We start from the raw sequence: 26,377 nt of genomic DNA on the forward strand, positions 1-26,377 counted from the left end.
TCACAACTGCAGGACCATTTAACTCAAGGGACATTTAACTCGAGGGATATTTGTGCCCCTGGTATACATTTACTTGCAGTTAGGTATATTCGAGCAAGTAAGCAACTTTCCATCCTGGGGATCCTAAAGGGTGAAAGCATAAGTGGTGATCATTGTAGGAGGTGGATGTACAGGAAGTGACTTGAGTACCTTGTGAAAGGTAAACAAGACTTCAGCCTCCTCCAAAGAAGAAATTGCAGTATGTATTGAATCAGGTTTTTAAAATATCTAGCTATGCATTGAGCTGCCCCTAACTGTTTATCCAAGTGGCTGGCGCTGTCCCAGTCTCTCTGGTAAGTGACCTTTCCCAATTTTTTTCTTTTTAAGTTGACATTTAAGAAGGGGAAAAAGTCACAGGCACAAGTTACCTTTTTACAGCGATAAAGCCGCACCAATCAACAAAGCCAGGAAAGTCTAGCTGGAGCCAACCCCTCCTTTCTATGCCTTTCACAGTGGAATTTGTACAGACAAAGTGTTAGCTTTAATTTCCTGGTTTGATAGTTTTGCATCCCAACATGGGTTGGCCTATGGGAAGCTTCTCTGTTTCCTGTTAGCTTGAATTACTGATTGGTTACATGGAAAGGTAGGGTTCAGGCGGCTGCTGTGCATCTCTCTGGGAAAAGACTCCTGAAAGTAATTAAGTAAAGAAGGGCAGCTGCTGGCAGCTGGAGGCACTCAGGCTGTTAGCTCATTACCGAAAACCAAACGCTGAAGAGCCTTAAATCTTCCTTGAAGGACTCTAAAGTTGGGCAGAAAGGCGGAGCTCCATGCTTATTTTGAAAAGGCCTCAGACAGCTGTGGTAAATATTTTAGTGTAAGCTCAGGAGGGGAGTAAAATTAATTCTTATGCTTCCCAGCCTCTGAACTAGACGCATATAATTCCCCAGCTTCAGATACTTGTGCTACTCTTTTCCCACATATGTTTATTTAAGAAACGTGGCCTTGGTCTCGTGGCCATTTTCCAGGCCAGCCTTAGGCGTGCGTGAAATGTGAGATCACACAGGGCTCAGTTGTCAATGTGCACCCAATATCTCCCCTACTAATGGGCCCACCACAGTCCTTCCCCTTGAAAGTTAATCTGTGGAGCTCATCCTCTAAATTCTCAGCCAAGTGTATCCCCACTTCCTGGTAGCTGGTCAGACCCTTCAGAGAGCAACAAGCACTGTACAGAAATGCGAAGTGCTCTGAATCCCCCACCTTCTGCATCCCTCCCTCTAATGACAAACCTCCACGCTTTAACCCAGCTGCCAAACCCTCCCATTCCCAGATGTGCTCTCTGGGATGTGGCCATCTGCCTGAGGCCCTGCTGTGCATCTCACTGTGCAAAACGCCCCCACAACCCACCCGTCAAGGGCTGGCCCCACATGTTTTGCTCATATTTGTGTTGTTTTGCTGCAGATGGTGAGTGGAATCACAAACAGCAGCTGGATTGATGTGTGGGACTCTTCCCCCCCCCCCAATCCTTTGCTTCTTTCTCCTCTTCTCTCTCCTTTGTATTAAAACAAGAGATGGGAGCCCCGCGGGGCCCCCATATCTGAACTCCTGCATTTTGAACCCTGGGATCCAGATCTGAACTTTGCAACTTGGCCCCATCAGTGAGTTCATAACCAATGCTTAAAACTGAAGCCAAATACAAGCTAATGCAAAAGTAACAGCCTGGAGCTGATTTGCCTGGGAGTTGAGGCTAAGGGCCTGGGCGAAGAGCTGGGGTTAAATTTATGCAGGCCCATTTAAAAAGCATAGATGTTTGAGCCAAGTTTTTATTGTGCTAGGGGCTCTATATGCAGCTTGTGCCTTTTGAATTGAATTTTTCCACTTTGGGTTGAACTCTTCGCACAAAATGTGCACAAGTGTGGGGGGGTGTTTTTGTTTTTGTACATTTGGTCTCGTGTGCAAAACTTGCCTGCTCCAGATGAAAGTGTCAATTGATCCATGTCCTGTCTTGCTTTCTCTGCTAAGCAGAATAGGGGATTGTGTCAGAAAAGACATTAACTAGCCGGATCTGAAATTGTATTTGTCTAGATTACGTGTACTAAAGAGCCATGAGGCTATATAGAAGAGTACTTCAGTGTTTCAAACAATGCTTTGTTACCATGCATATCCATGTCACACAGTGGGAGGGAAAGTAGTTCCTGGTATAGCCAGATATGGAATTTGATTACTGTCAGCAAATTTTCTTAAAGTGACTTGTGTATCAACTTTATCATGGTATGTAGCAACCAGTCATTGTTTCCTCAAGTGGTGTACTTCACCCTCATTTTACCTTTATTGGGACACTCCTTATTCCATTTTTCCCAAGATGAACGCTTCTTAAGCCAGTCCAATTGTGGAACAGAACAGGACAATTTCTTTAGAACAACAATTATGTTATACTTACTTATGTAGTACCATTTTGCCTGGAGGATACAGAAACTCTTCACAAACTAAATTCAATTTATAGCTCATAGATCATTTAGTATGGTGTAAAACAGGGGTGGACAAAGTTTTTGGCGCGAGGGTGACCTCTGGATGGAAATTGTATGGTGGACCATGAATACTCACAAAACTGGGGGTTGGGTGCGGGAGAGGGTGAGGGCTCCAGCTGGGAGTGTGGGCTCTGGGGTGGGGCCAGAAATGAAGAGTTCAGGGTGTGGGAGGGTACTCCAGGCTGGAACCAAGGGTTTCGGAGGGCAGGAGGGGGATCAGGGCTGGGGTAGGGGGTTGGAGCTTGGGAGGGTGTCAGGGGTGCAGGCTCCAGGCGGTGCTTACCTCAAGCAGCTCCCGGAAGCAGCAGCATGTCCCCCCTCTGGCTCATACACGGAGGCATAGCCAGGTGGCTCTACACGCTGCCCTGTCCACAGGTGCTGCGGGAGCAGCATGCAGAGCCCCCTGGCTACCCCTACGCATAGGAGCCGGAGAGGGGACATGCTGCTGCTTCCAGGAGCCACGCAGAATGCGGCAAGCCCCTGACCCTATTCCCTGACTGGAGCGAGACAACTCCCAGACCCCACTCCCCGGTGGGAGCTCAAGAGCCGAATTAAAACATCTGGAGTGCCAGATGCGGCCCCCAGGCCGTAGTTTGCCCACCCCTGGTGTAAAATCTCTGTAACGAACATGGAAATACTCCCATCTCTAGAAAGGACTTGGAGGGAGTATGGCTGAGCCCCTCATTGATCTTCATGGGGAAGCAGGCTACTTCAGTTCTCCCAGCCTGTGCAGTCATTTCAGGCTAAGCCCTCTCCCTTCCCACATGAGCAACAGATATCTTCTGGCAGCTGGGGGTCTGCCTAGAGCCCACTCCTGTCTGTGGCAGTGGAGCCAGGATGTTCTTCCAGTCCTGCTGCTATTGCAGGCTTTCCTTCATTCTGGAACTGAGCACTTGGTGCACTCTGGGGCATGTCCAGGGTGAAAGTGAGCCGGTACGGGCCTGTACGGCGTACTGGTAAGAAGTCCCTGCCCCTTTTGCCTCCCCCGTTGGCGGCCCTGCTGGTAGGGTCCGTACCAGCGGGACCGCCAACGGGTGTGGGGGGAAAGGGGCAGCAACGTTAAAGCACTGCTGCGGCAAAGGACTGTCCTTGGCAGCGCTTTAACGTCTCTGCCCCTTCCCTGTCGGCAGCCCTGCCGGTGTGGACCCTAACGGCAGGGCCACCGATGGCGGGGGGGGGGGGGGAGGGTGGTTCAAAAGGGGCAGTTATGTTAAGGTGCTGCTGCAGCAAAGGGCCCTGCTTTAACATCATTGCCCCTTATGTGCCCCCCCCGGCTGCCGACAGGGGGGGCAAAGGGAGCAGCTGCCCTGGGGCTGGCAATTTAAAAGGGCCCAGCGCTCTGGCCACCGGTGCTGCTACTGTGGCAGCAGCCGGAGCCTCGGGCCCTTTCAATCGCCACTGGAGCCCTAGGTGGTGCGGGCCAGGCAGCCTGGAAGGGCTGGCTGGGGGACACTGACCCTCAGCCATGCCCCTTCCACCTGAGGCCCTGCGCCTTCCTGGGGCCGGAGCTGGCCACGGCCCCGTACCGGTAAGTGTCTGGAGTTACTTTCACCCCTGGGCATGTCAGACCCAGAGTAAGAGAAATTTCCACAGCTGATAAGCGTGATGATACTGATGGATTTTGGAGGAGATTGGGTTTATGTTGCTGACCCTACCAAAGACTCTGTAAGGAGCCCATCTGTAAGGGTATGTCTATACCGAAATCACAAGGCTTGATTCCACTTGTGTAGACAAACCTGAGCCACCTTTAATCTAGCTAGCTCAGGTAATGGAGCAGTGTAGCTATGGCAGTACAGGCTTCAGCATGGGCTAGTCACCTATGTAATTACCCAGGGTTTCAGCTGGGTTTGTGCAAACCATGATGAAGCCTGGGCTGCCATGACGTCACTGCTACCAGCATCCGAGGTAGCTTGGGTCTGTCTAAACAATCTGCAGTTACACTTGTGATTGCAGTGCACACATTCCCTAACACTAAGAATACTAACAAGAAATGCCCAAGTTATTGTGCTGGGAGAGTGATATCTCTGGGTGGGGGTGGTATTGAGAGAGATACTATTCATAAATTATGGCAATTCCTAGGCCTTCTCTGCATGGAATCTCCACTTTATTTTTAATGCTCAGACTGTCATATTTAATATTTGGTTTAGATGAGCTTGTGTTATTTAGATTCTTGGAAGTTGCAAGGCCAGTGCACTAATCCACTGCAGAGGGCTGTACGTTTGTAGACTTCCTGTCCACCTTCCGAGAAAGTCAGCATTGGAGAGTGTGTTGCTATTTTGATCCCAGGAATTTCAGTATAGGATTTCACTTGTTTTGAGCATGATAACCTTTCTCATCACAATGAGCCTACTGGACAAGACGGACGGGTGTAGCATGCTTCCTGTGTACTCGCGTGAAACCCATTCAAACTGCTCTACATGGAAAAAATGAGAAGTGAGTTTAAAAATATCAACTCAATTGTTAATGGCTCCTGGAGAGAAGGGGTGGGGAGAGATCTGTAACCTACACAGAGTACTCAGCTACAATAGGGGAACATGTTTTCACCAGGGAAATGTCCAGTGTAAATAATGCGGTGATGGAAAAGCTTACTAAGTTTCACTAGTCTTTTCTTCTTCCTCTCAGCGCTATATGCCTCTGAGCTGGAGGCTGGGGTGTGGAACTGGCTTCTTTTTAGCCTGACTTTCAGCCACAGTCTTCACCCCCCCCCACCCCGTACCAATATATGGGGTGGGAGGGGACCAAGTGAGAGACAGTCCCAAAACTTATCATGAAAAGTCTGCACATGGCAAACGGGGCTCTGCTAGCCCTGAGAAAATGGACTTTTTGGTGGCCCAGACATGGAAACCACTACCCAGCTTGCCAGCTCTTTGTGGGAATGGGACTGTCTGTCCCTACAGTTACAGAGGGTAATCAGATGACAGAGAGAAGGGGTGAGAGTTTGAGACGGATTTTGTGGTGGGGTGTAGAAAGATGGTGATTGTGGTGATCCTCTTCCCTGCCCCCCAATCCCCCGCAAACAAAATAACCTGGATGTGGGGCTCTGACAGTCCTAAAACAGCGCTGCCTTTTCCAACCAATAATCACATTTATTGGGTATTTCTAATTCAGTTATTTCTACCTTTTTGAGCCCTTTCTCTGTACGGTTTCTCAGCTCCTATTCCCCTTTACCAAGGGTCGGGAGCTGAGTGAGACAAACCTACCATGGGGCTCATTTTTGATTTTCAAGTCATTAAAGAGCTCCTGACAGAGCCATATTGACCTCTTACTATTCTCTTTCCTTCACCTCGGGATAGTTTGCAATTGTGCCTTCAGTATCGTCTCCTTGAGAAACTTCCAGCTCTCCCCAGCTCCTTTATCCCTTAGATTTCCTCCCCAAGGGACTTTACCTACCAGTTCTTGAGAGTGTTGAAATCAGCTTTTTTGAAGCCCATTGTCCTTATTCTGCTGCTCTCACCCCTTCCTTGCCTGGGAGCCATGGATTCTAACGTTTCATGGCTGCTTTCACCCCATTTGCCTTCCACCTTCAGATTCACTACCAATTCCTCTAGTTTAAAATGGCTGTTCCCCGGTTACTTCCTCCGCTTTCTGAAACAAAAAGCTGCCCCAATACAGTCCAAGAACTTATTGGAAATTTTGTGTTTTGCCATATTACTTTTCCAACAGATGTCTGAGTAGTTAAGGTCCCTCAGGCGTTTTGGATATTTCTGCTGTTTGTTCTAGAAATGCCTCATCCACCTCATCTTCCTGATTTGGTGGTCAAGAGAAGCCACTATCCTACCATGAAGTCACTCTTATTTTTTCACCCTTTTATCTTTACTCAGATGCTTTCAACTGGTCTGACTCCTGGACATCGGAACAAGTGTCTATACTTTTTGATGTATAATGCAACACCTCTTCCCTTTTATTCCCTGCCTGTCCTTCCTGAACAAGTTATACCCCTCCATGGCAATATTCCAGACACCAGATTTATCCCACTACGTTTCTGTGATGACAGTTAAGTCATAATTTAGCTTATGTACTAATACTTGTAGTTCTTCCTATTTATTCCCCCTATGCCTTACATTTGTGTATAAACCTCTAAGATGTTGAGCAGATTTGCCCATTGATTTCCCTCTGATTGCTCCTATGACCCTATTGTAATTTTCCGTGTCCCCCTAAACATCTAGTTAAAGTTGCCTTGTTTTATGCTTACATGTGGGCTTTTGTCACATGCCCCCTTGGAACCTAAGTCAAAGCCCTCCTCATTAGGTTGGTGAGTCAGTGCACAAAGATGCTGTTCTCCTTCTTGGGCCCTATCTCTTCCCAGCTTCCTGGAATGGCATCTGATGGTCAAGGAAGCTGAAGCCCTTCCATTGATGCAGCCATGAATTCATCTCCAGGATGCATGTGTCCCTGCCTGGTCCTTTATCCTCGCTCCCAGAGCCCTGTGGTCCCTGCTGATCTGCTCAGGGTCCTACCTGGCAGTATTGTTTGTGCCCATGTCGATGAGCATGGGGTAGTGGTCAGAGGGACGGATGGGTCTCGGCAACCTTTCCATAACATCTTGGATGTGGGCCCCAGGAAGGCAGCACAGTTCCCAGGACATCATGTCAGCTTGGCAGATGGATACCTCAGTCCTCCACAGAAGAGAGTCCCTGACTATCAGCGCCCTATGCTGCCTCCTCTTGGGTGCAATAGCTGTGAGCCTCCTAGCCTTGGGGACAGCTGCCTCCTCCTTCTCAGTCACTGGGGTCTGCTCTTTACCACCTGTTTCCAATACAGCATACTGGTTATTGATCACAATGGGTGGGGGACCTGGATAGGTAGGGTGGAGCACTATCTACTGCCCGAGGTGGCTAGCAGCCAGTCTCCTGCCCATAGAGCAGCCAGTTCTCCTTGTTTCTCTGGGGTCACTGTAGTTGTGTGTGTGGGCCACAGCCATGCAAAGTGCAAATCAACATTTGTGGACCTCGGACTAGGAAGGCCCCCCCACTGCAGCTGACATTCATTCTAATTGTAAAGTCTCTGTAATGCAAGTCTACAACCATAATACCCAGGAGTTCTATTTGTAGACCTGAAGTATGACAAAGGAGATAAGCATAATTTCCCCCCTTTTACAGATGCGGAAACTAAGGCACAGGGTGGTGAAATGATTTGTCCAAGGTCACTCAGCAAACCAGTGACAGAGCGCAGAATAGAATCCAGGTCTCCTGGGCCCCAGTCCAGTGATCTGTCCTTTGAGCCATGCTTTCTGCTGGGGTATTCCTTGTGTCCAGCCCTGTAATAGGTGTGTGCTTTAGTAGCAGAGCGATGGGATGGGATAGGAGTAATGGGATCCACCACCAACCATTGCAGAATGGGACCACAGGGGTGTAACTCACTCAGATTAAACACTACATGGGGTTGTCGCTTATTTCCACTTTGATGAAGTATTCTAGACTGTTGAAAATTAGAAAGCAGTTGTTGAACTTTCAGTCCTGAACTCTAAAAGACCCGTCTAGAGGAAAGTTGAAAACAAGCTGTTAGAAATGAGGGAGGATTCCAGATCTGGATAATTTGCTGAGATTTCAAAGTCTAAAAGGAGAACAGAACTTCACCACATGAGAAGCCAAGCCCCAAATGAAATCTCAAGTCCCTTGTTCAATCGGTGTGGAGCTGACAGCACGTGCTTTTCTTATACCTAATTTTATTGTGTTGGCAGAAGTCAGATATGGGGTGTGGGAAGAACACTGGTATCCCCATATTAAGAAGCTTTTCCCTTCCTCTTTTCCTTGGGCAGCCTCTATTTGTCTGATGTGTTTTGTATGACAATATTTTAATTATACTCTTATAATTTATTACAGATCATTTTAAAGGACCTTGAGTGCCTTGGCCATAGAGGAGAGAGAGTTTTATAAAATAAAATCATCATCATTTTTTTTCAGATGTTACCAGAAGAAATGCTGATTAAAGGTGCCTTTTGTTCAGTACATGATTTAAAAGGTGACTCTAAAACCTGCCCTTGTCATTCATGCAACTAAAGCCTGTTTATAAAACAATGACTGAGGGCTTCTATTTATGGTTGCGCTTACATTATGTTCAGAACTGCTAGAAATGCAAATCCAAAATGTAACTCCTCTGTGTGCAGTTTCCTTTAATTAGAATGAAATCCTGATGAATCATGAGTTCTGCCTGCCTCCGAGATGCATGAAGAATCCAGCTTTGGCAGCAAACATCCAGGTACAGCAAGTACTAAAGTTTACTAGTTGTACTTGCCATCTGCTGCAAGGACTTGTTTTTTGTCCTGGAGTCACATGCTAGCTTGTGATCTGATCATGAGTTGCAAAGGATAACCTTCCAATATTTATTTTTTGCATCTGGAGTTTTAAAGGCAGAGCAAAAGAAGGAAAGCAGAAAAAACCTGGCACTTGCCTATTTTAGTTAGTTTTGCTTAAAAAAATCGTATCTCTCCCTCTTCCCGCCCCCACCCTTTGCTGTACTTTGGATAGTGGGAGGAGGCCACTAATAGCTATTGGGAGCAAGCAGTGGGCCATGGTTAATTGCGTTTAAAAGATATAATGTGCTGGAAAACCTGGAGAGGTTTGGGTTGAAATGTAGTGGATGGCCATACCATTCAGGAGAGCTGCAGAAACTGACCTCCTCCTCCCACTTGCTCTCTAGGAATGGAGTTCTGGCCTCCCTGATCTTCTGGGCCAGCTGCAAGGAGCAGCCAGCATATGAAGTCATAGCTACCAGCCAAAGAGGAGAAGAGAGAGATCCGCTCAATTTGGAGCAGACAGTATTCCAAACCTTGCCTTGTTCATGTTTCAGAGGCAGACACCAAGGCAGAACCTCAGAATGGAGGGGAAGCCAGGCAAACACTGCCTGCCACCCTCTGGAGTGAGCTGACCCCTGCTGGCCAGGGCGATACAGCACCAGTGGAGGTGAGTCAAACCCATTTTCCACCCGTGTTTCCATTTAGCTGTTTGCTGCAGCTTTGCTCATGAAAGCACAAAATGAATGAAATCCCACTAGAAGTTACCACCCATTACACTGAAGTGGAATTGTCCCAGCCCAGCAGCATGCCGGTAACATTCTGCTCTCACCTACCCATAACTGTGCAGTTATCATCAGATAGGCAGTTCCCTGAACTCTGGGCGTCTGACTTTGCAATGATCTTACAGCATGCAAACTCCTGCACCCTGATGGCTACACTGCCTACCAGCCAGCCAGAGTAAGCAGGAGTTGCGTGCTCACCACATTTATTCCTCAATAACCATACTGTGCCCATACAAATAGTTCTGCTTTGACAGGCTCCTTTGCTCAGAATGATCACGCTGTCTGCCAGCAACACAGCCACCTCCCTCGCCCCTCAGATGACTAGGCACATGCCCAGAATGCACCTAGAAAGGAAGGTGAAAATACCTGAAAGCAAAAGATAGGGCTTATTCTTGTGTCATTCGCTCTTTGCACAGTAAACGTGATGTGAAGGAGCCACGCAGGTACAGTGGAGTCCAAATAACACCGTTTACTGAATACTTGCTCTGTGCAAGGTCTATCTACCTGTACATGCTGGTTGGGTTCTGGCAGCTTCTAAAACATAGAACACAGTGAGCACTACTAGAGGGCTCACAAGCTTTTTAAAAGGATAGTGTCTATTCCTACACACTGCAGCTATGAAAAGGACCCAGCTTAAAATATCCTTGGAACTCAATGTCTTCCTTCAGGCTCAGTGTGTTGAAATCAATGGGCAGTTTGCTACTGATGTTAGAGCAGACTCAAGCTCTTAGAATCACAGAAGATTGGGGTTGGAAGAGACCTCAGGAGGTCACCTAGTCCTACCCCCTGCTCAAAGCAGGACTAACCCCAACTAAATCATCCCAGCCAGGGCTTTGTCAAGCCGGGCCTTAAAAATCTCTAAGGATGGAGGTTCCACCACCTCCCTAGGTAACCCATTCCAGTGCTTCACTACCCTCCTAGTGAAATAGTGTTTCCTAATATCCAACCTAGACCTCCCCCATTGTAACTTGAGACCATTATTCCTTGTCTTGTCATCTGCCACCACTGAGAACAGCTGAGCTCCATCATCTTTGGAACCCCCCTTCAGGTAGTTGAAAGCTGCTATCAAATCCCCCCTCACTCTTCTCTTCTGCAGACTAAACAAGCCCAGTTCCCTCAGTCTCTCCTCGTAAGTCATGTGGCCCAGCCCCCTGATCATTTTCGTTGCCCTCCGCTGGACTCTCTCCAATTTGTCCACATCCTTTCTGTACTGGGGGGCCCAAAACTGGACACAATACTCCAGATGTGGCCTCACCAGTGCCGAATAGAGGGGAATAATCACTTCCCTCAATCTGCTGGCAATGCTCCTACTAATGCAGCCCAAAATGCCGTTTGCCGCCTTGGCGACAAGGGCACACTGCTGACTCATATCCAACTTCTCGTCCACTGCAATCCCCAGGTCCTTTTCTGCAGAACTGCCACTTAGCCAGGCGGTCCCCAGCCTGTAGCAGTGCATGGGATTCTTCCATCCGAAGTGCAGGACTTTGCACTTGTCCTTGTTGAACCTCATCAGATTTCTTTTGGCCCAATCTCCAATTTGTCTAGGTCACTCTGGACCCTATCCCTACCCTCCAGCATATTTACCTCTCCCCCCAGCTTAGTGTCATCTGTGAACTTGCTGAGGGTGCAATCCATCCCATCATCCAGATCATTAATAAAGATGTTGAACAAAACCGGCCCCAGGACCGACCTCTGGAGTACTCTGGGGGAGGTCTAGGTTGGATATTAGGAAACACTATTTGCATGATACCGGCTGCCAACTAGACATTGAGCCGTTAATCATTACCCATTGAGCCTGACAATCTAGCCAGCTTTCTATCGGCCTTATAGTCCATTCATCCAATCCATACTTTTTTAACTTGCTGGTACTGTGGGAGACTGTATCAAAAGCTTTGCTAAAGTCAAGGTATATCATGTTCACTGCTTTCCCCATATCCACAGAGCCAGTTATCTCATCATACAAGGCAATCAGATTGGTCAGGCGTGACTTGCCCTTGGTGAATCCACGGTGACTGTTCCTGATCACCTTTCTCTCCTCCAGGTGCTTCAGAATGGTTTCCTTGAGGACCTGCTCCATGAATTTTCCAGGGACTGAGGTGAGGCTGACCGGTCTGTAGTTCCCTGGGTTCTCCTTCTTCCCTTTTTAAAAGAAGGGCCTATATTTGCCTTTTTGCAATCGTCGGGGACCTCCCCCGAACGCCACGAGTTTTCAAAGATAATGGCCAATGGCTCTGCCATCACATCAGCCAATTCCCTCAGCACCCTCGGATGCATTAGAGCTGGACCCATGGACTTGTGCATGTCCAGCCTTTCTAAATAGTCCTTAAACTGTTCTTTCACCACTGACAGCTACTCACCTCCTCCCCATACTGTGTTGCCCAGGACAGCAGTGTGGGAGCTGACCTTGTCTGTGAAGACCAAGGCAAAAAAAGCATTAAGTACTTCAGCTTTTTCCACATCATCTGTCACTAGGTTGCCTCCGCCATTCATTAAGGGTCCCACACTTTCCCTGACCTTTTTTTTTGTTGCTAACATACCTGTAGAAACCCTTCTTGTTACCCTTCACATCCCTTGCTAGCTGCAACTCCAGTTGTGTTTTGGCCTTCCTGATTACACCCCTGCACGCTCAAGCAATATTTTTGTACTCCTCACTAGTCATCTGTCCAAGTTTCCACTTCTTGTAAGTTTCCTTTTTGTGTTTAAGCTCACCGAAGATTTCACTGTTAAGCAAAGCTGGTCGCCTGCCATATTTGCTATTCTTTCTGCACATCGGGATGGTTGGTTCCTGCGCCCTCAATAAGGCTTCTTTAAAATACAGGCAGCTTTCCTGGACTCCTTTCCCCCTCACATTAGCCTCTCAGGGGATCCTGCCTATCAGTTCCCTAAGGAAGTCAAAGTCTGCTTTTCTGAAGTCCAGGGTCCGCATTTTGCTACTCTCCTTTCCTCCTTTTGTGAGGATCCTGAACTCAACCATCTCATGGTCACTGCTGCCCAGGTTGCCACCCACTTCTACTTCCCCTACCAATTCTTCCCTGTTTGTAAGCAACAGGTCAAGAGGAGAGGGGCCACTGGCTGGTTCCTCCATTAGTTGCACCAGGAAATTGTCCCCAACCCTCTCCAAAAACTTCCTGGATTGTCTGTGCACTGCTGTATCGCTCTCCCAGCAGATATCAGGGTGACTGAAGTCCCCTATTAGAACCAGAGCCTATGTTCTGGAAACTTCAGTTAATTGTCTGAAGAAAACCTCATCTACCTCATCCTCCTGGTCTGGTGGGCTATAGCACACGCCTACCATGACATCACCCTTGTTGCTCTCGCTTCTAAATTTAACCCAAAGACTCTCAACAGGCTTTTCTCCAGTTCCATACTGGAGCTCTGAGCAATCATACTGCTCTCTTACATACAGTGCAACTCCTCCACCTTTCCTCCCCTGCCTGTCCTTCCTGAACAGTTTATACCCATCCATGACAGTGCTCCAGCCGTGTGAGCTACCCCACCAAGTCTCTGTTATTCCAATAACATCAGTGTTCCTTGATTGTGCCAGGACTTCCAATTCTTCCTGCTTGTTTCCCAGGCTTCTTGTGTTCGTGTACAGACATCTAAGATAACTAGCCAATTGCCCTGCTTTCTCAGTATGAATCAGGAGGCCCCCCATGTTTTACCCTCCTCCTTGTGTTTCCTCCTGGTATCCCACTTCCCCACTTAGGTCACCGTCCCCCAGCGAACCTAGTTTAAAGCCCGCCTCACTAGGTTAGCCAGCCTACCTACGAAGATACTCTTCCCTCTCTTCATTAGGTGGATCCCATTTCTTCCTAGCAATCCTCCTTGCTCTCCCCTGAACCTCGCAGTGCTCTCAAAGGGCTGCCAAGGTTCCCTGCCCTGCTAGCTCTTGGATGTGAGGGTATTCCCTGTGCAGAGCCACTCCTTCAGCAAAATCGATGGAAGCCAGGTGGGGAGAGGCTGGCAAGGCGGTGGGGAGGGGCAAGCTGCTAAGTATGATGAAGGCAATTGTGGGATGTCTTTGCACAGGCAGATGAGAGCGTAAGGGTTTGTGTGTGTGCCTCGGCATGGCTGTACAGAGCCAGACCAGTAGTTTCTTTCCTCTTTAATTTAAAATGTGAATATTTTAATTAAAGCTTTCAGTATAGTAACAATTTTGAGCTTAATAATCTCCTGATCCCATTAATGAGGCATGTGGGTTATTTGCTAGATGCACTTCAGGACATGGCTGCAACAGTATAAACCGGAATCCCCCTTAAATAAAATTCCCCTGAAATCAAAAGGGGATTTTATTTAATTCCTTCACTTTTCTGCTTTGATTCCGTTCTACCAACTTCCCCCACCCCCAGCTCAAAAAACCCCATAAAGCCTCCAACAATTTGAGAACGTAAATTCTCTCTCATGAGTGAGAGAACAGAGCATGTCGTTCACGCTGTATGTTGCTCCATGTTGAGCCCCTTCACAGCCTTGCCTCCCCAAGGCAGACTTCTGTGTTTAAAAGTGCAGTTCACAGAGCACAGGGCACACACTGGGGACAGTTTAGTGTGAAAAGCAAGCATGCAAACAGAGATTGGTCCAAGATAGGCTGAAAATCTGGCCATGAATATTTCTGGAACTAAATAACTTTCATTGGGAACATAAACTACAGTGACTGTCATAATCCCTGTGTGAGCCAGGTTTAAAAAAACACTCCTCAGGAAACAGATATTCTTGCAGTTCAGCAAATGGGTAAGCATGAGGCTCTGCAGTGTATTTCTGCTCCATGGACCACACTGACACCCAGGCAATTTATATGTAGCAAAATGATCTTTTTTTGGTCCATTGCTGGTCACCGAGCGATAGAGAAAGCAGAAGCTAGATGTTTCTATGAATGTGGATTATTTCTCAGAAATCAACTAGTGAAGGCAATTATCTGTCTAACATGCTTTGACAAGTCCCGCCACAGCCATCACCACAGCTATTTCTGTGTTCAAAGCAAAGAGCCTGCTGCAAGACTTTCCAGTAAAATGTGCACTCGGGTCCAGATTAGAAACAGGCCAGTAGAGGCCAGCAATTAGACGGCTGAATCTCCTCTGCCGAGGAGGGGAAAACATACATGGGGTTGTGTAAACATCAGCTAGTCCCTCAGTAAGTGCTGCATTGCAAATGACACCGCTCTGCAGAGTGAGGAGGAGCTGGAATGGCAGAGGCGTGTCCTGTGGTGTCCTTTCTCCTCCTGCCAGCCCTCCTTAGCTCTGGCACAGAGCACAGCTGGGGCACACGCGTTCTTTCGAATTTGGGACTGCAGCGTGAAATGGACTAACCCTGAGCGCTGGCAGTAGAGAAGGTGAAGGGCTAGTTACTAAACGGACGTAAATAATTGCACTGTTTTTCACTGCTGTGGCAACTTCCAGCAGAAGATCTTTTGCTTTTGAAAGAAAGGGCCAGCTGCTCCCCCCTGAATCCATGTGCAGAGGGAAGCTTCCATCCATGTTTCTCCTCCTCTAGCGGGTAAGAGGTGGGCCTAGCGCCATCCCTCGCTCCATGGCATTGGGCCTAGCACAATGGAGTCCTGGTCCATGACTAGAGCTCCTAGCTCCTATTGTAAAACAAATACATAACGATGATAATTAACAGTTCTCTCCATGGGGCTGGGTATTCACATGTGGAGAGAAGTAAGACTTGGTCCCCTCCTCAGCAGCACCTGCTCAGAAGTTTGCAATGGGTTTGTTTGCCTGTATGGGTATAACATATAGGCAGCAGCTGAAATGAGTCAGTCCACTGCAATCCACTGAATCCATGACAATCCACTGAAAGGCTTAGGGAAAAGGTCACATCCCTCTCATAGCGCAGCTTCAGCCTGGCTAGAGGAGCAGACATATCACTGCATTGGTTTACATTTCACTCATCAATTGAAGTTTCTCTTCCACAGGCATGAGGGTGAGAGACCTAATTCCTGTTGTTGATTTGTTTTTAAATGACAGCTTAGATTCCAGAGCACAAAAGGGCAGCCTCAGTTCACTGGCCCATCATGAATCAACCCAATTTGCCCGCACTCCCTTGCCATGGCTCTGGCTCAGAGGACAGTGTGTCACTCACTGAGTCGCCAGCATAATCCCTTGGTATTTCTTGGAAGTCTCCTGTATGTGTTCTGATGCATCTGAACCCTGGTTTAGCTTGTGAGAGACTTTTGTGCAGGGTGGGATGTCTAGAGGCCATGCAGTGAAGGCGTGCTCAGTCTGGCTGAATGAAACGAGGGGCTTATGGTCTTGCAGGTTTGGTCAGTGGTGATATATGGGCACTTCTGGCAACATGAGGGATTATTTTTTAAATTGGCATGAAAATTTTGTTGATTGATAGTTTGGGGGCTGGAATGTGCTTTTGGTTACATGGGTCCATGGAAGAAGCATCCATGTAACAGAGAAGATTTGATCCCTTAAATCAAAGATAGGTGCTGCAAAACAGATAAAAGACATTAAAACACATTTAACACAATTCAGCCTTTTAGATTTAAATTGGTTTAATAGTTTAAATTTATAGAGTAAAAGAAAAAAGTAACAATTTTTCTCTCTTTAGTAAGTAGAGCATTGGAGATTTTGAGTGTTTGCATGAGTTTTTAAAATGTTGTTTAAGTCCCAAATTGTATATTTCTTACTGCCATGTGGGGTTGCCACTGGAGTGAACTAATACCAATCTGTGCACCACCATAACCAAACAGCAAGCTCTGATGTGACTCCCAAAAGTACCACTTTCCAAAAGCAAGTACTCCTGCCAACAACACGGTAGCATCAGTTAGACCAGTGGTTCCCAAACTTGTTCCACCGCTTGTGCAGGGAAAGCCCCTGGCGGGCCGGGCCGGTTTGTTTTCCTGCCGCGTCCGCAGGTTCGGCCAATCACAGCTCCCAGTGGCCACAGTTCGCTGCTCCAGGCCAATGGGGGCTGCTGGAAGTGGTGCAGGCCAAGGGATGTACTGGCCGCCACTTCCAGCAGCTCCCATTGGCCTGGGACGGCGAACTGTGGCCACTGGGAGCTGCAATTGGCCGAACCTGCGGACGCGGCAGGTAAACAAACCAGCCCGGCCCGCCAGGGGCTTTCCCTGCACAAGCGGTGGAATAAGTTTGGGAACCACTGAATTAGAGAATGATTCAGAAATTATGACAGTCTAATCATGCATTATGTCAGTAGTGGCACATAGAGCAGAACAACTTACCTGCCACACCGCACCCCAATGTGTTGAGGTACTTAGTTTTTCCAAACCTGACCACACTCTGTTCCTGATAATTCAGTTTAAAAATATGAAGTGTCACTATTTACCAAACCTGTTTGTCTGGAAGAAAACCTCAGAGCTAAAAGTGTTGCTAACAAAGTGGAGGCAGAGTCAACACACAACAGAAAGTCTTTGGGGTCACTTGGATGAAAAAGAATCAATAGTACAGTAATTGCAATTGATCTACAGCTCTGCCTTGAGGTGTCTATGTGTATTAACCCCAAAATAAATAAACACAGTCAGAAACAAATAGGACAACCTGCTTGTGAGCAGTCAGGCCACCAAGCTAGGAATGCAAAGTGAAGCTAAGCACAAGTCTAGCCTGATGCAAAATATTCTTTGTAGCTAGTTTCTTCCTGGAACCAAACAAAAAAGTCTGTATTTGCATCTAATGTAAAATGCACTGGATTTTATACCAGAGCTGCTGCTTTGCTCTGCTGCTCTAGAAATTAAAAGCATTGATTACAATAGAACAGCCATATGGTCATCAGGCACAGATTGAACATTCTTATTGGGCCTGAACCTCTATCCGGAAGGAAATCCCTTTGGGCATAGTGTGTGCACAGGTATTTCAGAACCTGGCCAGGTCAGAGCACTCCGCTCTCCTAGATGCATAGGAACAGCATTGTTTGTTCAGGACAGTGAATCCCCAGGATCACCAATGCTGGGGGAAACATGAGAGTGCTGGGAGAGAAACCATGCATTCCAGGGGAGCGGAGCATGGGAGAGTGCTTGCAGGGACTCCAAGAGTGGTTAGGAGGAACCACAAAGCATTTGGACAGTGCTGAGTGCTCCCAACTGCCACTGAAGCCAGAGGGAACTGCGAGTTCTCAGCCCCTCCTGAGAGATTCTCAACCCCTTGCAAGGTTGAGCCATAAGACAGCACACTTAGGGTTTAAAATGACCTGACAAAGCCAATTTAGAGAGGGGTTTGGTTCACTTGCTCAGATAGGTGTAAATCAGAAGTAGCCCTCTTAAAGCCCCAAGAGTTACACTGGTTTAAAACTGGTGTGAGTGGAGGGAGAGCCAGGCCCAGTGTGTGTACCTGACGCTTTTTTGGAAACCAGGCTTTCAACTGAACACACCCACTGGCTGAACTGCTTGACATTTGGCTTGCAGCCCTTTTCCGACATCTGTTATTAAAATCCTTGGCTGGAGGGCACCTTACAAATTAAAAGCGATTAGCAGTAAACGCCACGGCTTACGATAGGCAGAGCTCTTTATTTCAGAATATGTATTTTTTAACGCAATTACTTTGTGCAGTGCCGCGTGGCCCAGTGAACAGGACACTGGAGTGTGACTGGCGTGCCTAGGTTGTATTCCTGGCTCTACTACTGGCCTGCTGGGTAACCCTGGTTGAGTCGTTTCATCATTCTGTGCCCTGGTCTCCCCAGCTGTAAAGTGGAGCTAATGGTACGGTCTTCCTTTGTGAAGCACTTTGAGCGCTGCAGATGACAAGAGCGACAGAAGAGCTATTTATTATCAGTATTAGCAATAATTCTTTCCTTTGTTGTTATTTTGCTTTTGTTGTCAATTTTCAACCATTGCAAAGAAGCCTGAGTGGAGAGAGGGAGCTGGGGCCATCAGAACAGAGGCAGGCATCCCTGAAGGAGACAGGCAAGGCTAATAATTACCACAGAGGGAAGTGACCAGAGGGAAGCTATAAATCTGAGTTGTACTTGTGCCTGAGGAAGTAAATGCATCTATTGGCCTTTGACTGCAGTCTGGGTAAGTGCCTTTGAAAAATCGATGGTTTTAGAAAGAGCACCCCTTCATGGAAATAGCAACTTCCTGCATGTTAGAACCTAGAAGTAACAAACAGCAGTTTGTAAATTTTCCCCATCGTAATGTAAAGCAATGTGACTCCATTGGCGTCCATTAGCTTTTCGATATATGGCAGATTTTGTACACTGTAGCAGGCAGTGCTTTCCAGGCGGCTTTGATCTGCTAGGCCTGAACTGCTTTTTTACAGTAGGCACAAGGTCAAACTAGCGGGTTGAGTCTTGAAAAAATGGCATGGCCTCTCTGTGATTTAGCAATAATTAATTATTCATATAAAGGCTGTTGTTTCAGGCAGTGACATACTCATGCCTGGGAATAAGGAACTGAGAGTGATGTAATCACTGACTGAAAGTGTGAATATAGAGCCTTTGACTTCAATACTCAGCCTGCTACCAAGGACCCCCTTGCACTAGACAAATACCAGTTTGTTTACTGGGATTGTTGCAATTTGATTTTTGCTTATTTCCTCTCACCTACTCACATTAAAAATGGAGGCCTTGGCAAAAAAGCACTTATTGAACTCTTGAGGAGAAAAATCCTTTAGCACAGGATGATTTTTTAAATGAACCGTGGTTGGTCTGAGAAGAATGTCCTTTGAAAAGTATATCCATGTAAAAGGGGGTGTCGTTTTACCGGTTTCTAGTCTCCTTGGAGGGGATGGTTTTGTGTGTGGTACTATGTAAATGGTACTCCCTGCAGTCACTAAAGCAAATTCAGTGCAAGGAAGGTTTACAGGATTGGGCCCTAACTTTGGTTTTAATTAACAAGTGAGTTTTAATTAATCTTCCAAGGTAACCCACGGTATTAATCACAAGTAAATTTTTGTTTATGGTTACTTCATCATCTTCCAATGGCATGGGACTGTATAGATGTACCAGTCTTCAAGCAGAATTCCCATCAATTTTCCATGGAAGAGTTCTGTTTCAAAACAGATGCCATAATATATCCCATCAGTCTTTATTTTCAGGTACAATCTTCAAATACACTGCTCAATGATTACATGGGAACAGGTAATCCCAATCCACTGTAATTTGATGTGGGGGACAAGGTTGTAATCTTCAGGATTTGCTGAGTATCACAGAAGATCCTAGATATAAATCATGGGTGGAAGCAAAGGAGAATAATCCTAATTTTTGAATGGAAAAATATTAATGACCCTTTCTGAAGCATTTGGTAAATAAAGAGTTTAAGACAACTTCCTTCTGGGTGCTTTTGTCTTGTGACTATGACTAAACACATCATGCTGTCACCAAAATTTCTTCTGCTGCGTGTACTGATTTTACAGACAGCTTTCTTGCTGAGTTAGTATGTTTGCCGGAAACTCATTTATGTGTATTTCAGTAACAGAAAGCTGACTGGATTTTGGCAGAAAACAAAGATTCCTCCTAGCTGGCTGCCTTTTTACTATTGATGTGGATTATTTTTAATGTCATCTCTCATTTCAAAGGAAATACATAGTCTCTTTTGGTTACCAGATAATGTCAACCAGGAGGCAAGGCATCTGGAATTGCTTTGTTGCAAGAACAGTCTTTTGGTTAAAGAGAGTCAGGCCTAAAGCGTTCTCAAGACCCATGTCACTAATGGTGATGAATGCACAGACACAACCAGCAATGGGTGACGAGAGAAACTCACTGACAAACAGGGTATTTTTCAGACTTCCCTTTCACTTTTCTCTTTGTAATGTATATTTTTGGACTTTTCGGGTTGATTTTGTAAATGCTGACTGGTTGCTGATCTAGCCACATGGCTGAGCGGACAAGGGAAGTGTAAATTGTGTATCATTCTTAGTCTCCTCTGTAGTTAATCAAGGGAAAATCCAGAATTCCTGTTTGAATGACATCATTTACATGGTGGGTCTGTAGGCTAGCAGTGTTACATAATCACCTTTCTCTTCCCTTTTTTGCTTCATATTTCAAGCTCAATAATACACCTGAAACCAGCAGGTATGTACTCAGCAGGGCTCAGACATGCCTCCGCTGACACTATTTGTGCTACTGCGGTTAGGCTGCTATTTATATGCACACTAGCTTGATGAGAGCTAGCATGAGTCTGTGTACACAAGCAGGGGAATCACAGCCCTAGCTCTTCGCCTAGATGTAGCCTCAGTCCCACTTACTGCTGTGTAAGGGAGTGTAACATGGTTTAAAAAACATACTGAGAATTTGGAAATCAATTAAAGTAGGGGACGCCCTTCTTTAACCTAGATCTTCACGCAACCCCTCTTAGTTTCCTTTCTTGCCATTCCCCTAAGCCCCCTCATCTGACCTCAAACCATCTTAGGCCTGATTTACACATCAAGTTTTGCTAGCATAGCTATGTAGGCTAGGGGAGTTTAAAAAAAAAAAATCACGCACCCCAGCCAACCCCTGTCAGCTGTCAGCATAACTAATATTGTTGAAGGAGGTCGTTTTACTATGCCAGCAGAACTTTGGCTTCTGTTGTGTCTACACTAGGGGGTATGCCGGCAAAGCTATGCCAGCACAGGGTGTGTGGTGTAGACATGGATTTAGACTCCTTTATGTACTCAGATACCATAGAGGTGAGCACAATATAAGAACTTCAATAGAATTTAGACTTCTTTACTCTCAGATTCAGCAGGCCTGATCTTGAGCTCATTTACAGAGTTTCAGCATTGGTGAAACTCCATTGGCTTCAATGGAATTATCCCAATTTACATGAGTGTCAGTTAAATCAGAAAGAGGGCGTAATGTCCGTATTCAGAGATAATGCACAAAGGTGGGTGTAAGTCTAAGTGAGTCTAGAGACAAAGTTGTATTGATGTGCAATACATGCTGATAGGATCACAAGAATGGGTACATTATACCAATTTACTGTCCTTTCAGTTCACTTAGACTCACCTCTGAAGTTGTCTCACAGGCCTCCTCCCCTACCTAATTGCACCCTGTGAGAAGAGTGGAAAGTACATGTTCTGCACTACCCCAGAGTTACCCTGACCTGTTATTTTCTAGGAAAGTATCAAAGAGCACTAAGTGAATGAGTCCCAGGGCAGGAGAAAGCAGAACTCCTCAAGGTGCAAGAAGGTTTTAACTTATGTATTTTAAATAGATAAAGTGGTGGCACCACAGAGACACCCATCAATATAACGTCTCACACACAGACCTCCATGCACCCGTGCCTGTTTTCCAATGCTGAGGGCCCAGTCGAACTCTCAAGAAACACGAATATAAATTTGGAGTAACTTCCCTGTCTTCAGTGGTGTCACTCTGGGTGAAAATAGAATTGGACCCAAGGCTACATTCAACCCTTGGTGTAAGTTGGTGCATGTTATGGTAAGGTTTCAGTCTGGGCCCACCTGAGATCAAGGACTGTCTACTTCATCAGAAGGGTTCATTGGGAAATGTTTGGGTTAGCCCATGACCATCGGTTTTGCAAGTCAGCTCTATCACAAGCAAAGACTGAGATGAAAATACATCTGAGATGGCTGGATTCGCTTTTATGTAGGAAAAAAAAATGGAAAAGCACCCAAAAAGGATTCCCAGTCTGAACTAAAGGCCCTGGGACAGGGGACCCTTGATGTTGAAATATGAACGATGCTCAGAGTAAGAAAAGCTATGCTGATGTTCATGGAAGACTCAACTTTCTGAATACAAATGATCTTCTTTTCTTTCTGGAAGTATATAACAGATTACAGTGGGCCAGATTGTGCCCTTACATATACCCTGTGCAACCCCACTGGCTTTAATGGGGGTGCGTGGGGCAAAAGTAAAGGCAGAACTTGGTTTTCTTTATCTTTGCAGCTTGTCATCTCTCCATCATCGCTGATTATACATAGCACCGGCATGGCCATAGCAGGAAAGAGAGGCACACTTAGAAAGAAATCCTAGTTATGTGCTCCCAAATTACCCATTAAAACCAGGTCAGGACAGTTTTCTTTTTTCCTCTCCACATGGAAAATAAGTAACGAGAGTGAATCCAGTAATCAGGAAGAGAACTGTGTCCTGCAGTCCACTATTGTTAGCTTACTGGTCTTATTATTCTTTTCTTTTGGATATATGGCAAAGCTGTAGGACTGAAATTCACCCCTGTGCAGAAGACCAGCCCTAGGCCTACACACTGCTTCAGGCCTCAGAGATTAGGGCATAAATGGAGCACAGAGCTTATACAAGAGTGAATGTCATCCTAACTCAGGGTTTCCTAAAGCGTGGGAAGGGCTGCCCCATTGGGCAAGAAGGTACAAAGGTGCAGAAAATGAGTAAATGACAGTGCATACGCAGACTTTAACAACACACAGTGGGGTGGAGGTTGGGGGTGTGTGTCATTTTCATTTCCTGGAAAGGGTGCTCAGCTTCCAAAGTTTGGGAAATGTCCAGAGCGAAGGCTTTGGCTGTTTACGTGTGTGAGACAGGCAAACAGCAACCATCACCTGAGACATTTAGCACAATTCTGGCTAGCTTGGCTGAGTAAGGGGACTTCCTCATTTTATAGTGCATGGAATCCACCTGGCACATTGATCTAATTTACCTGTGCCATGCTCAGATACTATAATGGAGGGGGCTAGAGAAAAGCAATAGACAAATAAATGGCCCTGCTCTTGAGTCTTTGCTATGGTACTGTGCAGAAATCACAAACAGAGTTCCGGGCTCAGTTAAACCATGTCATTTGAAGTCAATGGGGTTTAAAATGGCAGGGTATATGGCTCAGATTGTTCAGCCAACCATTCTGCTATATGATTACCTCTGTTCAACTCTTGGGTCAGTATAGGTATTGTAAACCTGGTCTGTGGGACAGGGTGTTTCCAAGCCTGTGCTTGAGCATCCACATTGCACTGTAAACCTGGGTTTTACAACTACTGGACCCGGGTCTCTTAGCCATGCTAACACGTCCATACTGTACTGTGCAGATCTTCTGACCTGGCTCCGCAGCTTGAGCTGCATCCACAAAGCAAAATGACAGGGCTTGGGCCTGAGTCAGAGCGGGACTCTGGCTTTGACCTGCATCCCTATCAGGTGCTTAGTGACCCACGTCAGTCTGATTTGTTTGGACAGAAGAGGGGCTGAAGCTCAAACCTGAGTGAGAGCCTCTGTGTGTGTGTGTGTGTGTGTGTGTGTGTGTGTGTGTGTGTGTGTGTGTGTGTGTGTGTGTGTGTGTGTGTGTGCGCGCACGCACAGATTAGGCACACCCCAAGTTAGCTGACCCTAAGTTAGAGGAACACAGCAACAAAAGATCCTACAGCACTTTGAATATATATATATAATTGATTGGATAGGGTTGATTGCACTAGTGAAATGCAGGTGCCTCTGGGGTACAAAGTGACTGATGATTAGTAGACAAAATGTGAAGAATACACCATCCAGTTGGAACCCCAGGGCAAATTGCAAGTATAATTCCCCAAGTGGAATTTGTCCAGCTGAGTACTCAGAGTAGATAAGATATTGCCATTCTGGAAGACCAACCCTATCACATTTGTTTTTCACAACACCAAGATGAGTTATTGGAGCGCTGGAGGTTGCAAGCCCAGAAAGCCTGCTGAATTTTGTTTGCCTTAGATTGTTGATCCAAACAGATACAGGGGGATACTGAAAGGTGAACTCTTTGTAATTTTCCATGATCTTATCTGAAGGCATCAAAATGACCTAGACATTCATCAGGTGGTTACACTAAAAGCCACAAAAATAATTTAACAGCATTACTTTATGAAGTTGCAGACTTGGGGGAGCAATGCGCGTTTCCTGGGGGGTAGTGGGTGACCCCATTTGTCAGGAATGGGCAGCAAAGGAAACTGAGTGCTCCTCACACCCGTTTTGAAAAGCTAAAGAGATGTCATCAATTTACCATTCACCCTTCTGCCTAAACATTTTTTACCCACCATTGTTACAAGGAACATCTAAGACTGCTACCACTGAAAGAGATTTGAGGAGAAAAAAGTATTTTTCTCAATCTTTTTCAGTTTTCTTCCTTTGTACATGAGACAGCATTTCGCATGTAGTCAATTTCATGGTTTCCCTGTGTTGTTATTGTGTTTTTTTGCTCTAGTTTGTGCAGGGCTATGGGAAACAGTGAAACATTTTAAAAATAGGAAAATTTGTTTGTAGATCCACAAAAGTTGGCAGGGCGAGACAGGGTGGGGCTAGCATCTGCACCTGTTTTTAGTTTGTTTCTTCAAAATGATTAGCTTTCAGCTTGAGAGTTTCTCTTTAAAATAATAGAAACATTCTAAAAAGGCAAATTTTCTGTTATATGCAGTTTAAAGACTTCTTACTGAAAGTGAACTTTGAGAAAAATCTCATCCCAAGTTGCCTCTTAGAACCCCTACTTACTGGCTGGAAGTGCATGGAAGGGTTGATCAAGATATTATTCTAGACCTTAAAAACTGCTGATTTGGCTAAAAACTGAACAAAAATGGTACAATGGAAGCAGGACATGCAAATTCAGCTCACAGAGAACGTGAAGGGAAAATTACACATGCTGGAAGGTACAGATGAGTCCATCCTAAATAACAACATGAGGCAGACATGTTGGATCATATTAAAGAAGTTCTGTATTAAAATCACAAATGAGTTTGATTCCCCATAGTTTAAATTCTGGAGTATTACTAATTAAGAGGTCTCTTGGTTTTTGGTACTATTTCTCTCCCTCTATGTGTGAAACTTGCAAGTTGCTAATTGCGTTAGTACATTCTAAGACAGAGTCTGTTCTCAAAGCAATTCACACAGAGAGAGACTCAAAGCAATACTCTGTAACAACAGAAACAGCACCCAGAGACTCCCCGCCCTTTTGTTGTATTAACAATTGTGATTAAAATAGAGAGAGAGGATGTATGTGGATGGATGCTTGGTGTGGATAATAACTGAATGATCAGGGAGGTGCCAGCCTAAGAATCCAGTGTCCATCGGCTGAAGAAGGCGTCAAGTGGAAATAACCAGAGGACCCCCCCCCCCCGGAGGGCAGACTGGAATCCACCCAACAGCCTCAAGAATGGGAGAACCAAAGAACAAAATAACATCTAGCAGCACGGAGCCATCAGGAATGTGCTATCTGCTGACTGATTCAGCAACAGCATGATGAAGCAATTCCCATAGACTGGCCTAGGAATAAATTCCTATAAAAATAGACTCTAGAAAGTGAGAACGTTGGGGGGGATCTGATTCTGCAAACCAACTTCCAGGAGCATCAGATGAGCATCTGACAAGGCCCTGCTCCCTCCTCACATCCAGGCCACCTGGCCAGTGGCTTGGCATGAGCAACTCTAAGGCTGGGAACTATGATAACAACCTTGCAGAACCTCTGTGTGTGTGTGTGTGTGTGTGTGTGTGTGTGTATGAATGAATGTGTGAATAAATATGAGATTGAATGGAATGTTATAGCTATAACTAACTGCTTACTATGATTCTTTCTGTATTCACAATAAATGTGGTATTTTGCCTTTTCCCCTTTAATAAGATCCTGCTGGTTTTTATTTTATTGGTATAAGAGACATATGTGGAGTTCCTGGGAGCTTCGCATCTCTTTATCACTATAACACCAGCTGCTCAAGTGTAGAGCCCCAACTCCTGCCAGGAGATGCCATCTTTGTGCTGGTCCATCTGCGCTTGTCCCTAGATGGCCCTGCTTTGGAATGTAGTTTGAGAGACTTTTAGGAACACATTCAAAGTTCCTGAGACACAAAACTTTGTCATCGGGGTATAAAACAGGATCCACCAGTGTCCAGACCTGCCGGACCTGTGCTGTCACCTGTTGGACATTTTGAAGCGTCAGTTGCTCAGGCTGACAAATCCTTGCAGGAAGGGCGATGGTCCATACCACTCTGATCACACAGACCCTTTGGGTAGTTTTCATACATTTTTCCTCCCCAGAAAATATAAGCTTC

General features: G+C 46.0%; 1 long non-coding RNA gene across 2 annotated transcripts in view; it reads left to right on the plus strand.

Moving 5' to 3' along the window:
• The window catches only part of LOC125644124 (uncharacterized), a 35,890-nt gene extending 12,277 nt beyond the window's left edge, over positions 1-23,613 (plus strand). Inside the window, exons 1-5 of one of the 2 annotated variants that reach the window (XR_012670237.1) lie at positions 4,398-4,937; positions 6,326-8,702; positions 9,144-9,406; positions 11,563-11,617; positions 18,320-23,613. This is a non-coding gene — a long non-coding RNA (uncharacterized LOC125644124). Of the gene's footprint in view, positions 1-4,397; positions 4,938-6,325; positions 8,703-9,143; positions 9,407-11,562; positions 11,618-18,319 lie in introns of those variants that run through there. The other variant, XR_007358909.2, reaches the window with a different exon arrangement.
• The last annotated feature ends 2,764 nt before the right edge of the window (positions 23,614-26,377 follow it).

The sequence above is a fragment of the Caretta caretta genome, chromosome 10, assembly GCF_965140235.1.
Source record: "Caretta caretta isolate rCarCar2 chromosome 10, rCarCar1.hap1, whole genome shotgun sequence".
In the NCBI taxonomy this organism is placed as follows: Eukaryota; Metazoa; Chordata; order Testudines; family Cheloniidae; genus Caretta; species Caretta caretta.